Genomic DNA, 14225 nt, shown 5'->3' with positions numbered 1-14225 from the left:
ACAATCCGAATGAATATGTAAATCAACCGCTCCTAAAGAAGAGCCCAGAATAATGCCATCTCTAATTGTTTCAAAAACGCCTTCGATTATCCATACTATACACTCTTATCACTCTTTGTTTGTAGAGATCCAACTCCATGTCCGTACTGATCCTTGTTTGAATCCGAGCCATGCTACAATAAATCTGAATATGAGAGAAGGTACTAACTTTTTCAACTGTATGTTGACGGCTCGTGGGAGAAAAACTCTTCTTCAGAAGGGAGAGGTTGTTTAATTTGGGATCAACGGGAGTTTTCTTGGCTGCACAATGTAAGTTTAGTTCAGCCCAATCGGCTTTGATGATGGAATTGGAGGCCATCCGTGATGGTTTTTTTCTAGCATCTTCTCTAGGAGTTTCTGCAATCCATGTAAATTCGGATTGCCACTCTGCGGTTTTAGCTTTACAGGACTCGTATATCTCTTTAGATTGGTTATGTATGGGTCTTGTATATGAGATTAAACTCCTTACTACCAGGTTTACTTGTGTTCATTCTAGGCATCTTAATAGTTATGCGGACTATTTAGCCCGTGGGGCGCGTATGTTTCAGTTATCTAGGGTTTGGTGGGGTATCCCCCTTTGTTTGTAATTAACTCTTCTTCTCTCTTTGTGGGGCCTCTTTCTAGGGACCTCTTCATCTAATGAAATTTTCCAGTTTTTTACCCAAAAAAAAAGACAAGGGGGAAGGCTGCGGTGTTTTGCCATCGGAGGCATTGGCTTTTCATGCTACTATGTGGATAGTGGAGGAAGCCGCGTTCCTGGGAAGTGCTAGTGGAGTCAGACTCATAGAAACTAATTTGGGCCTTGCAAGGTTACTCTCCACGTCTGAATCACCTTCTTGTAAGGAAAGCATGTCTATTTTTGTTTCTTCACCATACAATAACTATAAGAATTACATCTTGAGTACTGATAAAATTATTTGAAGATGAAACATTTAGCAAGTCTTATATAGGCCTTGCCTTTATTGTGTGTGGTAGAGAAGTGTTTTACGGCGAGGTGATCCACTTGCCTCGCCCCTTTGGAAATTCTTCTTATTTTGCAGGATATTCAAAACAAGAGGGTCTACTAATTTTTTAGTTTTAGTTTTTTAGCAAGGGCATTCAACCATGTGTCGAATGCCTTAGGAGTGTCTTGTCAATCCATGTTAGGGTTTAGGGTTTAAGCATAAGGTTGCTTAAAGCATTATATTCTAAGTATCTAGTTTGGAATATCTAGACCGTTGTTTTGAGCTAATATTTATAGACCAAAACTAGATTCTATGGTTAGTCGGACTCTTTCATTAAGGCCCATCAAACCGTTGCATCGTAACTCCTCTGATGGCCTATAACAGTTGGACTCTCTCACAAAGGCTCTAGCCAATCCATTGATAGTTGATGTGTAATAAAGATTTCATGAGCTCTTCGTTGGTCCTGGTATTAAAATATCATTTATCAAGGAGAAAAAGAAAATAAGACAACTGGAATCATGGATTTGAGGTTTATCAAATCAGCTTACGCCTATCTTGACTACATCTTCAAGAAATTTTGCTTTATACATGTCGTGTTAAAATTCAAAGTTATATGTTTCTTCCTGTTGTTTATATTTGAAAGTCTAGTACCGGTGTTTGCGCTGTACAAACTAATAGGTGGCACGGGAGTATCGAGGGGGTTAATGTTAAAGAAGCTATTCAAATGGGCCTGAACAACAGTTCTCTTTACTTTCAAATTAATTATCCAAACTTACTTTTTTTGACTTCTTGATTTATTTAAAATTCTTAAAATAAGCTTAAAATTTTGTATAACTTATTTATATTTTATAACTGATCACATCATCAAAAATGGTTGCTCGGTTCTTTGTGCCACTGGTAAGGGCAGCTCTCTATGGCATATGTGAGTTGGGTTCTGATCTATTATAAGGTTTGACAAGGGGTAGGTTGGGTGGAGATAATCTTCACTATTAGTTGATATAGCCAAGGAACAATATATCGGCGAATTTTGCCCAATTTGCTACAGAGCTAAATAAATATATAACCAAAACCGAAATTGCAACATTTCTCTGGAAAATCAATGATTTTCCGGCGAAATATCCCAAGTTTGCCAGAAAATCGCATTTTTTCAGTTTGGTTATCACTATTCACTACCACCAGTGGAAAATCTTCTACATCAAAACTTTAAAAAACAGAGAAGATCATCATTGATTACCATTTCTTTAAAAATATAGAAGATCTTTAATGTTGTTAAGTGCCTGCTGACACGGCCCAATTAGAATGACAAGACCCAATTTATCATAAGCCCAATGATATTAATATTAATGGGCCATACATGGTCTAGCCCAACTTAGCTAAAGTTACTAATGGGCCACACTGCCCACCCAACTTAGAAATAACACTAATGGGCTACACTTCCCATTCTAGAGGGAGGGAGATTCAAGGAATCTACATCTATAAAGTATCTTGTATCTAGAAATATCCCTAGAAATATCTAGACCCACTAGAATATTCCTAACCATTAGATTCTGACACTTGTACAAATCACAACCATTCATTGTATCCTACCTCACCTATAAATGGGGAGGGATTCATTTGTACAAAGTATCAAACAGTGAGCATACGTTCTCTCGGTTCTCTTTGAGCTCTAGCTTTCTTCTACTCTCTCTCTGGTTTTAGGCTGACTTAGTGCAGTGTGCTTGTTCTTGTCTCTGGCCTGCTTTGTGTTCGGCTTTTGGTGTGTCGCGTGTGGGCCGTGGCGGTCCGGCGTTTGGTGCGGGGCTACGTGGGAGGGAGACCCCCCCGGTGGCGGGGCGGGAAGTCCTTGTTGTGCAACTTGGGCCACGTCTCGCGGTGGGTTGGGTGGGGGGGACGCCTTGCTTGGGGAGCGGACCGTGGCTCTGGCCGGATGGCGGCTCGGAGTTCCTTTGGGTACTCTCAACACCATGGAGCACAACAACAACCCTTGTGCTCTTCACCCGTGGTGGAAAGATCCCCGGTGGGCTCGTGTGCTGAGTTGAGTGAGAGTGCACGTGCGGAGACCACGTTGGGGTGTTGGCGTGAGGCACCGGGTGGGTGCCGCCTGGCATTCGGGGCGGTGCTGGGAGGTTGACAACTTCCTTGGCACTGGGCGGTTTTCGAGGCTCGTCGATGGAGGCGAGTCTCCAGATCGCCGTGAACTCTACCTCACCGAGCCGGCTCTATGGTGGAGCGGGTACCGACATGCGAGGTCGTGCACCATGACCTGGGAAGACTTCAAAGAGCTTAGAAACAATTTTATCCGGAGAATCTGCATTCTTGGCCCGAGAACATCAAGAGGCTAAAGCCACGGGGTCGATTCGAGACTACGTGGGAGTTCTCAACACTCATGTTGGAGGTCCCAGTATGCCGAAGAGGAACTTCTCTTCGACTTCATGGATGGGCTCCAAGTTGGGCCTCGCAAGGCTACAACGTCGAGGTGTACAAGATCTTGCTCGGCTATGCGGCGGGGAGTCCTTAATAGAGTTTGGGCGAGGCTAAGGCCAAGAAGAGCAATTGGCAGGTGGGGGAGGGTCGCCGCCACACGGAGGCACACAAGTTCTCTTCGACAAGGAGGGTGGCGCGAGGAATTCCGCCCAAGCAAGTGCTTCCTTTGTGATGGACCACATTGGGCTAGGGTTGCCCACGGAGGCCCTGTGCACTCCTCGAGCACGGATGAGAGGAGGTGCACTGGATCATTGCGCGCTTGGTGCCATTGGCCAGGCGCTCCTACTCGCGGGGTTGATGTCTGGAGGGCTATCCGCAGGTGGCGGGCCATGGTTGATACGGGGCAACACACAACTTTGTCTCACGGAGGGGCGCGTTTGGGGCTCAGTGGCAGGAGAGGGCCTTGCGGTCCTCGAAGGCACGCCCTTTGAGGGAGTTGGGAGTCGTCAATTGGGCTTGGGCCCGTGGACTTGTCGGTCGTGACATGCGACTTCAACTTGGTGCTTGGCATGGAATTCTTGACACGGGTCAAGGTCGTACCTGCCATTCTTAAACGGTGTGCTTATGGAGGAAGGAGCACCTTGTTGGTCCCAACGATCAAGGGACTGGAGGGCGCTTCTTTCGGCCTGCTGAGGGAGCCGAAGGGGCGTCACACTTTGGCGGCCTCTTGGGACAGGAGGATGTCCCCGGCGCCGCCGGAGGTCAGGACTCTGAGGAGTTCGGCTGATGCCCCGGTTGCCCGCCTACAACCAAGGCGGGTTGCGTGGCTGTCTACTTAGCAGCCACAAGAGATGAGAGTGGGCCAGGATGCGACCCCAAACTTCGGGGATATGGTCATGGTGAGTTACTACCCCAACATTCAAGTCCTTGCGGGTGACGGCTGGTTCGTCGGTTGAGGCCCGTTCAAGATCATGAAGAAGGTGGGTAAGGTTTCTTACCAACTAGACCTCCCACCAAAGCTCAAGATCCATCCCGTCTTCCATGCAAGTATGTTGAAGCCTTACCAAGAAGATGCGGAGGATCCTAGTCGTGGGACTTCTACAAGGGCACCTACGAGCGTAACGACATCCTATGATAAGGAGGCGGAACATATAATGGCGGATCGAATAATGCGCAAACGTGGGTGCCTCCGAGTCGAGAGTATTTGGTGAAGTGGAAGGGATTGCCCGAGAGTGAAGCAGTTGGGAACCGAACGCATTGTGGCGGTTCCAAGAACATATAAGGAGGTTCCACGATGAAAACACGCGAGGACGTCGCGGAATAGGTGGGGGAGAATGACACGGCCCAATTAGAATGACAAGACCCAATTTATCATAAGCCCAATGATATTAATATTAATGGGCCATACATGGTCTAGCCCAACTTAGCTAAAGTTACTAATGGGCCACACTGCCCAGCCCAACTTAGAAATAACACTAATGGGCTACACTTAGCCCACATTCTGAGGAGGGAGATTCTAGAGGAATCTACATCTATAAAGTATCTTGTATCTAGAAATATCCCTGAAATATCTGCCCACTAGAATATTCCTAACCATTAGATTCGCACTTGTCAAATCACAACCATTCTTGTATCCTCCTCACCATAAATAGGGAGGGATTCATTTGTCAAGTATCAAACAAGTGAGCAATACAAGTTCTCTCGGTTCTCTTGGCTCAAGCTTTCTTCACTCTCTCTCCTGGTTTGGCGACTAGTGCAGTGTGCGTGCCGGCACGGTTGGCTTAGTCAGGGGCGGGGGCCGGGGCGGCGCCGCCCCCCCCCCCCCCCCCCCCCCCCCCCTTTTTTTGGTGGGTTGTGGTTGGTTTTTTCCCCCCCCCCCGCCCTCGGTTTTTTTTTTTTGTTTGTTTTTTTTCTCCCCCCCCCCCCCTGCAGGGGGAAAAAGGGGCCCTTTTCTTTTTTTTTTTTCTTTTGGTTTTAGGGGGGGGGGGGCCCCCCCCCCGACAGGGGGGGGCCCGGGGTGGGGAATACATGTCGAGAGCCAACGATCGCATCAAATCATAGTGATACAGCTCATGGCCTCATTTTCTCCGACTCCGGCTGCACCAGCCCATGATCGGTGCCCTCAGTTTCTTCATTTTTTCTGGCGAAATCCAACCAAAATTCTTCAAAATCTCGGCGAACTTTCGCCGATATTTCAAGGTTTGGTTGGTTTCGCCAACCAGCAAAACCTTGAAATCCGGCGATGTTCCATTCCTTGGATATAGCTAGGAGATCTTCTACACCCAACTAGCCGGGGCCTCCATTCCTGTCACACTCACTTAAGGCCTTATACGAGTAGGCCTTGGTTGACACGGATTGGCCCTATGTTAAGGCTTATGTGAATATGGGGAATGGGGGCACCAGCAGATTGGGTGGATTTTGGCGAGATTCTAGATCCGTTGATATGTCATATGTGTACTAAATTACTAATAGAGACTCCATTGGGTCTTGGCTGGTCAACAAATCACATCCCTTAGAAGGTCATTATGATGACGTCATCACGTCTTCAGTCCACATACGTGAAAGCCACGTGCCTAATAAGACAACAAAGACAACAACGACAACAACTTCTTCGAAGTTGGAACTTGGAACTTGGAAGTTGGAAGTAAGGAAGGTAATAATTTACATGAGCCGTCGCCTTCATGCAGTCCAGCGTCGGCAGCCTAACAATTTACATGACTTGCCACCCATTCCCATTGGCATGTGGGTCAGGTTCTATGCATGCGATTCATATTAGCTGCCGTGCGGGCCCCACTCCTGACTCAAAAGTGAACTCTTTCTTCCTGGGGCTCAGCTTCAGTGCTTCACTGCTGCAAACGGCTCCGCCCTTTTTTCAACGCACTTTTCAGAAAATGAACGATCGACCGTTTCGCAGGTCCAGCACCAAGCAATATCTTCTCTGCCTTTTCGTTTTCTTCTTCAACTCTGTTTATTTCCCGGTTAACATGACACGTCAGTAACCAGAAAGATTCGATTTCTTGGCGATCAAGTCTGTTTTGTCCTTGCACGACGATTTCAACGTGTGTTAATAAAAAATTAGTAGCCACATTTGTAATGGGGAGTGGTTGGTTGAAACTGGCTGGAAAAAGAAGCAAAAAGCGTGACAGGAATGGGATTTAATGGGATGGGAGGAACCCAAACCCAGATAAATGAATAACGATCGAACACACGAAGAACCCAAAACAGTGTGTAGCAGCAGTAGCGAAAAAAAAAAGATGGTGATGCCGATGGGGTTCATGGGAGGGAACTTGGCAGGATTGGGGTCGATGGTGGCTGGAATCATGTTCATATCTGCAATTTTTCAGCAGTACTTTCCTCAACATCTCCGAGATCTGATAGAGGAACATGCGTTTCGGTTGTTGAAACTGATGAACCCAAACATGCAGATCACCATCCACCATGAAAGCGGAGGACATTTCAGCACCAACGAAGCTTACACTGCAACAGAGGGTTACCTCAGTACCCATTCTGTAACTCAGGGGAATCGCCTCAAGGCCGACATGACCTATTACTCCCCCAAACTCGTCCTCAACCTCGCCGATGGTGAGGAGATCACCGACTACTTCGAAGGTGCCAAGCTCCGGTGGTGTCACCATGTCACCACCGTAAACAACCGCTTCTCCACCGACGAGAAGCGCTCTTTCACTCTATCCTTCCGCAAGAACCACCGTCAACTCGTCGTCAATAGCTACCTGCCTCAGGTAATTGAGAAAGGGAAGGCTGTGGTTACCAGCAATCGCCAACGCCGGCTCTACACCAACGATCCCGAAGGAGATTGGGATTATGTTGCGTTCCAACACCCAGTCACATTTCGTAATCTGGCCATGGATCCCTCGAAGAAGAAGGAGATCCAGGACGATCTCATGACCTTCATTAGTAGCAAAGACTACTACGCCAACATCGGCAAGGCTTGGAAGAGGGGTTACTTGCTATATGGCCCTCCTGGAACAGGCAAGACCACCATGATCGCCGCCATCGCCAATTTATTGAATTTCGATATCTACGACCTTGAACTCACTGCCGTCAAGAACAACACTGATCTTCGGAGGCTCATGATCGATACAAGAAGTAAATCCATCATCGTCATCGAAGACATCGACTGTTCTCTTGATCTCACTGGCAAAAGGAAGGAAAAGGGTAAAGACGACGAAGAGGGCGGCAAGGGCAAGGGCAAGGACAAGGACAAGGACGCCGATCGGAGCAGTCAAGAGGGCAAGAAAGAGAGTAAAGACAAAGACAACAGCAGTAGCAAAGTCACTCTATCTGGACTTCTCAATTTCATAGATGGGCTCTGGTCTGCCTGCGGCGAAGAACGAATCATCATTTTCACCACAAATCATGTGGATAAACTGGATCCTGCTCTGATTCGGAGTGGTCGCATGGATATGCACATTAAGATGTCCTACTGTTGCTTCGAAGCCTTTAAAATCTTGGCCAGGAATTACCTGAACATCGATGCACACCCACTGTTCGACACTATTCGTGTGTTGCTGGAAGAAATCCAGATCACCCCTGCCGATGTGGCAGAGAATCTGATGCCTAAGACCATCAAGGGAGATGCTAATACATCCCTGAATCGCCTAATTAAAGCTCTTCACGCAGCCCGGGACAAGAAAGAGGAATTAGCAGAATCTACCAAGAAGATGAAGATAAAAGAGGAGGAGCAGAAAAAATCTATGTTTCGATGGCATAGCAGATCTTCTTTCAAAAAGAAAAACAAAGCGATCGACCAGTCACTGCTGCAAGATGGAAAGTAGCGGAAACTCGACCAAGACAGACACACCGGAGGGCCAGAGCAAGCGTGTTCGCGTAGGCAACTTGAGGTGAGAGAAAGCATTCTCACATGGCCCAGCTGGACTGACCTACTTTAGATCCGTTGTGGAAGTGGAACTCAACTCAGTTTACACGTGGCCTCAGTTGAAGGGCATATGAGTATTCGGTTGGATCCTTTAACATTTTCCATTTCCATGAATACCCTTCATTTGCTTGTAAATAAAAATAAAATAACATAAAATATATACTCTTTATATAATGTCTTTTTTTTTTTCTTTTCTGTTCTAGAATTAGAAAGTCAAAAGATTATCTTCCCATTTCTCATACAGAAAAAATGAAATACCAAATTTACCCTTGTCTTTTCATTTAGTAGTTTTTTTCTCGCACTAGCTTAATCAGTCGTGGAATTAAGGGAACTGCTGACCCGAGGTGGCCCACTTTTAATCAGTTGGTTTTCTTTTGCAAAGCTCTTCATGAAACGTTAAATTGGACAAGTTTAAAGGCTGTAATTTTCATCTTTTGGGACCCATTTTTCCTTTTTTTTTTTTTTTTTAATAAGTTTCTTTATTTTATTCAAAGAAAAAATACGAGTATCTCCGTCTTCTCCATCGCCGGCCAAGAACTCAGCCCTTGTTGCAATTGAGTTCGAAAGCTTCGGAGACGAGGGGCTATTCTTCAATGTCTATTCAATAACAATAAGATCGAACAACGTGGAGATCTAATCATCAAAACAGATTTCTTCAATTCAATCCTCATTCTCTATCTATTTGTCTCTGTGAGCCTCTATCTCTATATTCGCATTAACAAACCGCAAAATCGAACCAACTTCAATTCTATCTTCCATTACTACTCTTCTTTCTATCTGGCTTGCTAATGGGTTCCTGAGGGAGAAATATTCGACGAATAAGCAGAGAGGAAAGCGTTACAGCCATGAATGTGATTAAAATGTTATGCTTTTCTAAAACACAGGATTTACTATGTTAGTGGGTTCCGAGAGAGATATAAGCAGGACAAAGAAAGGAGTTAAGGGATTTGTTTTATTTGGTTGAGATTAGTAGAGAAGGGTCATTTTTTTTTATTCTTACTGGGTTCGTCTTCTATCGCATCATATTTTCCCAACTTTGTTGAAATGGCTTTTGCTTACCACAGATGGTCAAGGCCAGAGGTTTGCTTTGAGAGAATTAAAAATAAATGTCTTCTTAATTTCTTGAAATTCAAAGTTTTGATTAATTATCTTGTTGACTAGTTGTAGGTTTATCCAATGTTGGGAGGACATGTTTTTTCTTTGAATAAAAGAAAGAAATTTATTAAAAGAAAAAAAAAATAAAACAAATAAATTGAAAAAGGGCATTTTTGTCACAAAATTTATTAAATTAACAGTTTCTATTAGACTTGTCCTTATTTAATTACTTCATGAAACCACAGGAGAGCCATATGCAAAAGAAAACTAAAACTAGACTAAAAGTGGCCTGGACCAAACCTCAGGGGTCCAGATGAAAATTACCCGAAATTAATTAAATAACAAAAATTAAAAGATAACCCCCAAGGGCCCAATTGAAAAATAAATAGAATAAATTATCATTTTTTTTATTACTTTATATTTGAATTCTAGGTTTGGATTTCTTTATAGGGAGGAAAGAGTTGACAACATCTTGAAGAAGAAGGAAGACTTCTCTCTTTATTTTATTTTATTTTATTTTATTTAAGACAAGTAAGAGAAGAAGAGAATTTTCTTCTTCTTCTTTCCTTTTCAATTTAGCATTTTAGGTTTAGAATTAATTTTTTCGTAAATAGGAGTGATAATGTAATTTTAAAATGTAAAACATTAGGATAATTTTAACAGACCATAATGACAGAGACATTAAATTGCAGGTAAAGTATAAAATTGAATTAATAATTCCAAAGTATAAAGAATTAAAGATAACATAGTAATTATGCTATAGTATAATTAAAAAAATTAACTCCTTCTGAAAGCTCTACTCGCTCTGATTACTCTTCTTCATCGCTATCGTTGTCCTTTTCAATCTGATGATCATCTTCATCTTCATCTTCATCTTCCTCCTCGTTCTCGTTCTCTTCCTCTTCCTCCTCGTCGTTGATTTCAACTAATTCACCTCTTTGACGCTGGAGCACCTTATTATTAAGAGCTCGAATTAAGTTTTCAAGGGAAGTGGTAGCATCAAAGTCGAAGGTCTTGGGTATCAAATTCTCTGCAACATCTGCAGGGCTGATATCGATTTGTTCGAGCAGTCGTCCTATTGTATCGAACAATGGGTGTGATTCGACCCCCAAATAATTCTTGGCCAGAACCTTGAACGCTTCGAAACAACAGTAGGACATCTCGATGTGGAAGTCCATGCGACCACTCCTTATGAGAGCTGGATCTAGGTCATCTATGTGATTGGTTGTGAAGACAATGATCCTCTCTTCACCGCAGGCAGACCAAAGACCGTCTATGAAGTTGAGAAGTCCAGATAGGGTGACTTGGCTTAAGCTTTTGCTGCTTTCCTTCTTATCCTTCTTCTTCTCCTTTTCGTTCTTCTTCTTCTTCCTCTGACCGGTGAGATTGAGTGAACAATCAATATCCTCGATGACGATGATGGACTTGGGATTGGTATTGATCAAGAGCTTCCGAAGCGCGGTGTTGTTCATCACAGTAGTGAGTTCGAGGTCGTAGACGTCGAAATTCAATAGATTGGCCATTGCAGCGATCATGGTTGTCTTGCCGGTGCCTGGAGGACCGTAAAGCAAGTAACCCCTCTTCCAAGCTTTACCCATCTTTGCATAGTAATCTTTGCTCTCAGTGAACTTGATGAGGTCCTTTTTGATCTTCTCCTTCTTCTCTGGGTCCATGGCTAGATTATCGAAAGTTGCTGGATGCTTAAAATAGACAGAATTATTCCATTCTCCTTCATTATCGTTGGTGTAGAGGCTCCCCTGGCGATTGCTTGCAATCCTAGCGTCGCCCTCTTTAATGACGTGATCGAGGTAACGTTTGAGGACAATTTCCCGGTGTTTCTCGTGGAATGAGAGCTTGAACATGCGCTTCTCCGACTGTTCCTCGTCGCAGTACATGTGGCTGTCGCGGCTGACGCTGACATGGAAGGACCAATGGAAGATGACACCCTCGAAGGTGTTGTCGATGATCTCATCGCCATCGTCCAAGCTGAGCTCAACTTTGGCGGAATCGCTGGGTAAGTCTGCCCTAAGGAACCTTCCCCTGCTTGAGGTAAGCTCACTGAGGTAACCCTCAATGGCATCATAAGCGTCGTTATAACAGAAATTCCCTCTGCTGTATTCATTGAAGCAGATCTCCATCTTTGGGAACAATATCCTCATCCATTGAGAAACCCAACCCTCTATTATGTTCCGGAAATCGGGTGAGAAGTGTTGCAGCAATATTGGCCAGCAGAACATCAATGTAGCCACCAACGACCCCAATATTCCAGTCCATGACTCCCACATCATCGTCATCATCTTCTTCTTCTTCTTCTTCTTCTTCAACTTTCGAATTAGCTTTCTTTTGCTTTGATCAGTTAGTCTCGTTCGGCTCCTCTTCCCCTGCTTATATAGCTTGCGGAGCCTCTGTTCTCCCAATTTTGAAGTAGGGGAGTTCAAATCCAATTGTGATAATAGGTTCCTACACAGGATAGGAATCTTTGGCGGCTTTCCCCCCCCTTTTTGGAGTTCAAATCCGATTGTGATTTGGAAGAAAACAATCGACCTGTCTGTCTTTTTCCACTTCTACTCAAACTCAGCCGCTGTCTTTTTCCACTTCTACTCAAAATCGCTGGTGGTGGGATTTCGAGAATCAGAACCTTGAAAATCAGTTTGTTTCTCTTCTATGATGATTTTTATCTTTTGATTTTCATAGTTTTGGACATTATGACATAGGACTTTATTTTGTGGATTTCATGAATTATATGATGAATTTGTATAGGTATCTCTTTGATTGAAAAATAGATAAACTGAGCCACAAAATGCCATTAATTTGTTTATTAGGTTCTGAATGTCTGTTGTATTATATATTCTCTCGCGTCTCCCAGATGAGAGATGGATCGCCCAAACAATAAAGAAGTTGAATGCCAATCCTATGTGCCAGATTTAGATTCTGAAAATCAAGGACTATTGTAATCGTAGTCAATCTTCATAGAAATTAAATCTCCAACCCTGAGTCTGAATTCTCTCTTCAGAGAAATTGAATACTAATATATCTTAGGCAGGTAAAATTTAGAATTTCTTGAACCTGATGTTTAGAATCTAATTTCATTTTGAAGCATCAACAACTCTAAAGAATCTCTGTCCTTTACAGCATCGAATCCCATTGGTGTTTGAATAGTAGCTTTAGATTTTTATAAGAAGATAAGGTGACTTTGTAACTAATGGATGATGGAATTATTACACTAAAATAGGCTTTCAGATCTTTACAACTTTGCTTTCTTTCCACTTTTATTAATTATCTTGAAAGTATCTTGTCATCAATTTATTTTGTTTGTTGGCCCTATTTCCTTTCTTTTCTTCTTCCTCTGACTTCCCAACCCTACCTCATTATAGGAGGGTCATTTGATAGTACTGTTCTTGGCTTACTTGGGTGAAAGAGAGCAGATATGGATGCTTTCAAGGCTTACAAAGCTTGTGTACCAGTTGCATGGAGCCCTAATCAATATGTTACCTTCGTGAGGGGCATTCCAGGTACCAGGAGGCTTCATAGATGCACCCTGGAGGCAATGCGGCTCCCAAAATGCAACAGAACTATTGTGCAAGGGAATACTCCTCTTGGGGGAATACTTCAATAGGTTTTAAAGCTGGCTATGATGAGTGATGCTCTTTATCTTTGAATGAGATGGATCTCATCCAAATTTGCTTTTATTCTTTGTTTTCAATTCTTTATTCACTGGTTAAGAGATTGGTGTGATTGAGAAGAAGAGATGTATAGAGCTAGCTAGCAAGCAAAAAGAAGCAGCCCACCGAGCTCTATGGCCTCCATTGGTTGTGAATCATTCTGTGCTTGATTTTCTTCTAGTTTCTCTGCTGCTTCTTTCATGTTGATTCTAATTGCTCAATAAATATGGGTTTTTCATGAACTCGGTTTGTCACAAATGTTGGCCATCGCATGCATACACTTGGGTCATATATATCAATATCTGAATCATTGATGATGAATAATTGATTTAAATTTCTTATTATCATATTCCCTATGGTTATTTATTGTGGTCATGGTTTGTCGTTTGATTTCTGTATTGTGAAACCTTCCTTTATGCACTCTATTGGATCTACCAATTGATAGATAATGCTACTGCCAAGATTTCACTGGGGATTTGGCATACTTGGGATGGTTCCAATAGAAAACACCTAAGTTTTCTTCTAGGCATTAATCTGTTTTTCCACCATAATTTGGCCCATCAGCTGGATGATATTTTTATGCTTAATGGTCAGGAGACGGAAGCAGCATTAGCAGCCTTTATGGAGAAGAAGGGGATCTGAGTGCCTGACCACCTGGCTCCGAGTTGGTCCACTTGGGCCAATCCACAGGCATCTGATGTCCTGGTTTTGGTCTCAGATATCGCTTTTATAGATAAAAGGGGCGAATATGGTGACGAAGGCTTCCACACAAGAAAAGTCCCCGGGAAGAGGGGTGAGAGTTTTCCTGTGCACCCTTACCCAACGATTTTTGTTGGGGGTGTTTCTATGTGTGGCTCCTATGGATGTTATTTTCTTTTCTTATTGGGCGTTTGAGTTGGTTTGTTGTTACTGATTTTTAGTGGCAGTAGTAAATCTTTCTCTGCTTTTTCAGAAGCCTTTAGCACCAGGTTCACCCTTTAGTATGTAGTCTTATCTCTGGTAAAGGTAGGAATCCTAATTTATGTTTAATCTCTTATGGAAGATGGTCTTTAGGCTCAAATGCAGGAAGTGGATGGATGCATGCCATCTTTCATGCTTAATAGTAGGTTATTCCGTTATTGATCTTCACTAAGGGCTATTGACAATGTTTTTGTTTCAAAATAC

The 14225-nt window shown here is 43.4% G+C and overlaps 2 pseudogenes; one reads left to right on the top strand and one right to left on the bottom strand.

The window, feature by feature from the left end:
* Positions 1–6531: 6531 nt before the first annotated feature.
* Positions 6532–8483, top strand: LOC149020425 (AAA-ATPase At3g28580 pseudogene; annotated as a pseudogene).
* Positions 8484–10208: 1725 nt separating this feature from the next.
* LOC149020424 (AAA-ATPase At3g28580 pseudogene) lies at positions 10209–11696 on the bottom strand (annotated as a pseudogene).
* Positions 11697–14225: the final 2529 nt, after the last annotated feature.

Source organism: Hakea prostrata, chromosome 3 (assembly GCF_041222555.1).
Source record: "Hakea prostrata isolate BN-2017 chromosome 3, UWA_Hpros_2, whole genome shotgun sequence".
Classification (NCBI taxonomy): Eukaryota; Viridiplantae; Streptophyta; class Magnoliopsida; order Proteales; family Proteaceae; genus Hakea; species Hakea prostrata.
Note: the sequence above shows the minus strand (reverse complement) of the source record. Positions and strands in the feature narration are given on the sequence as shown.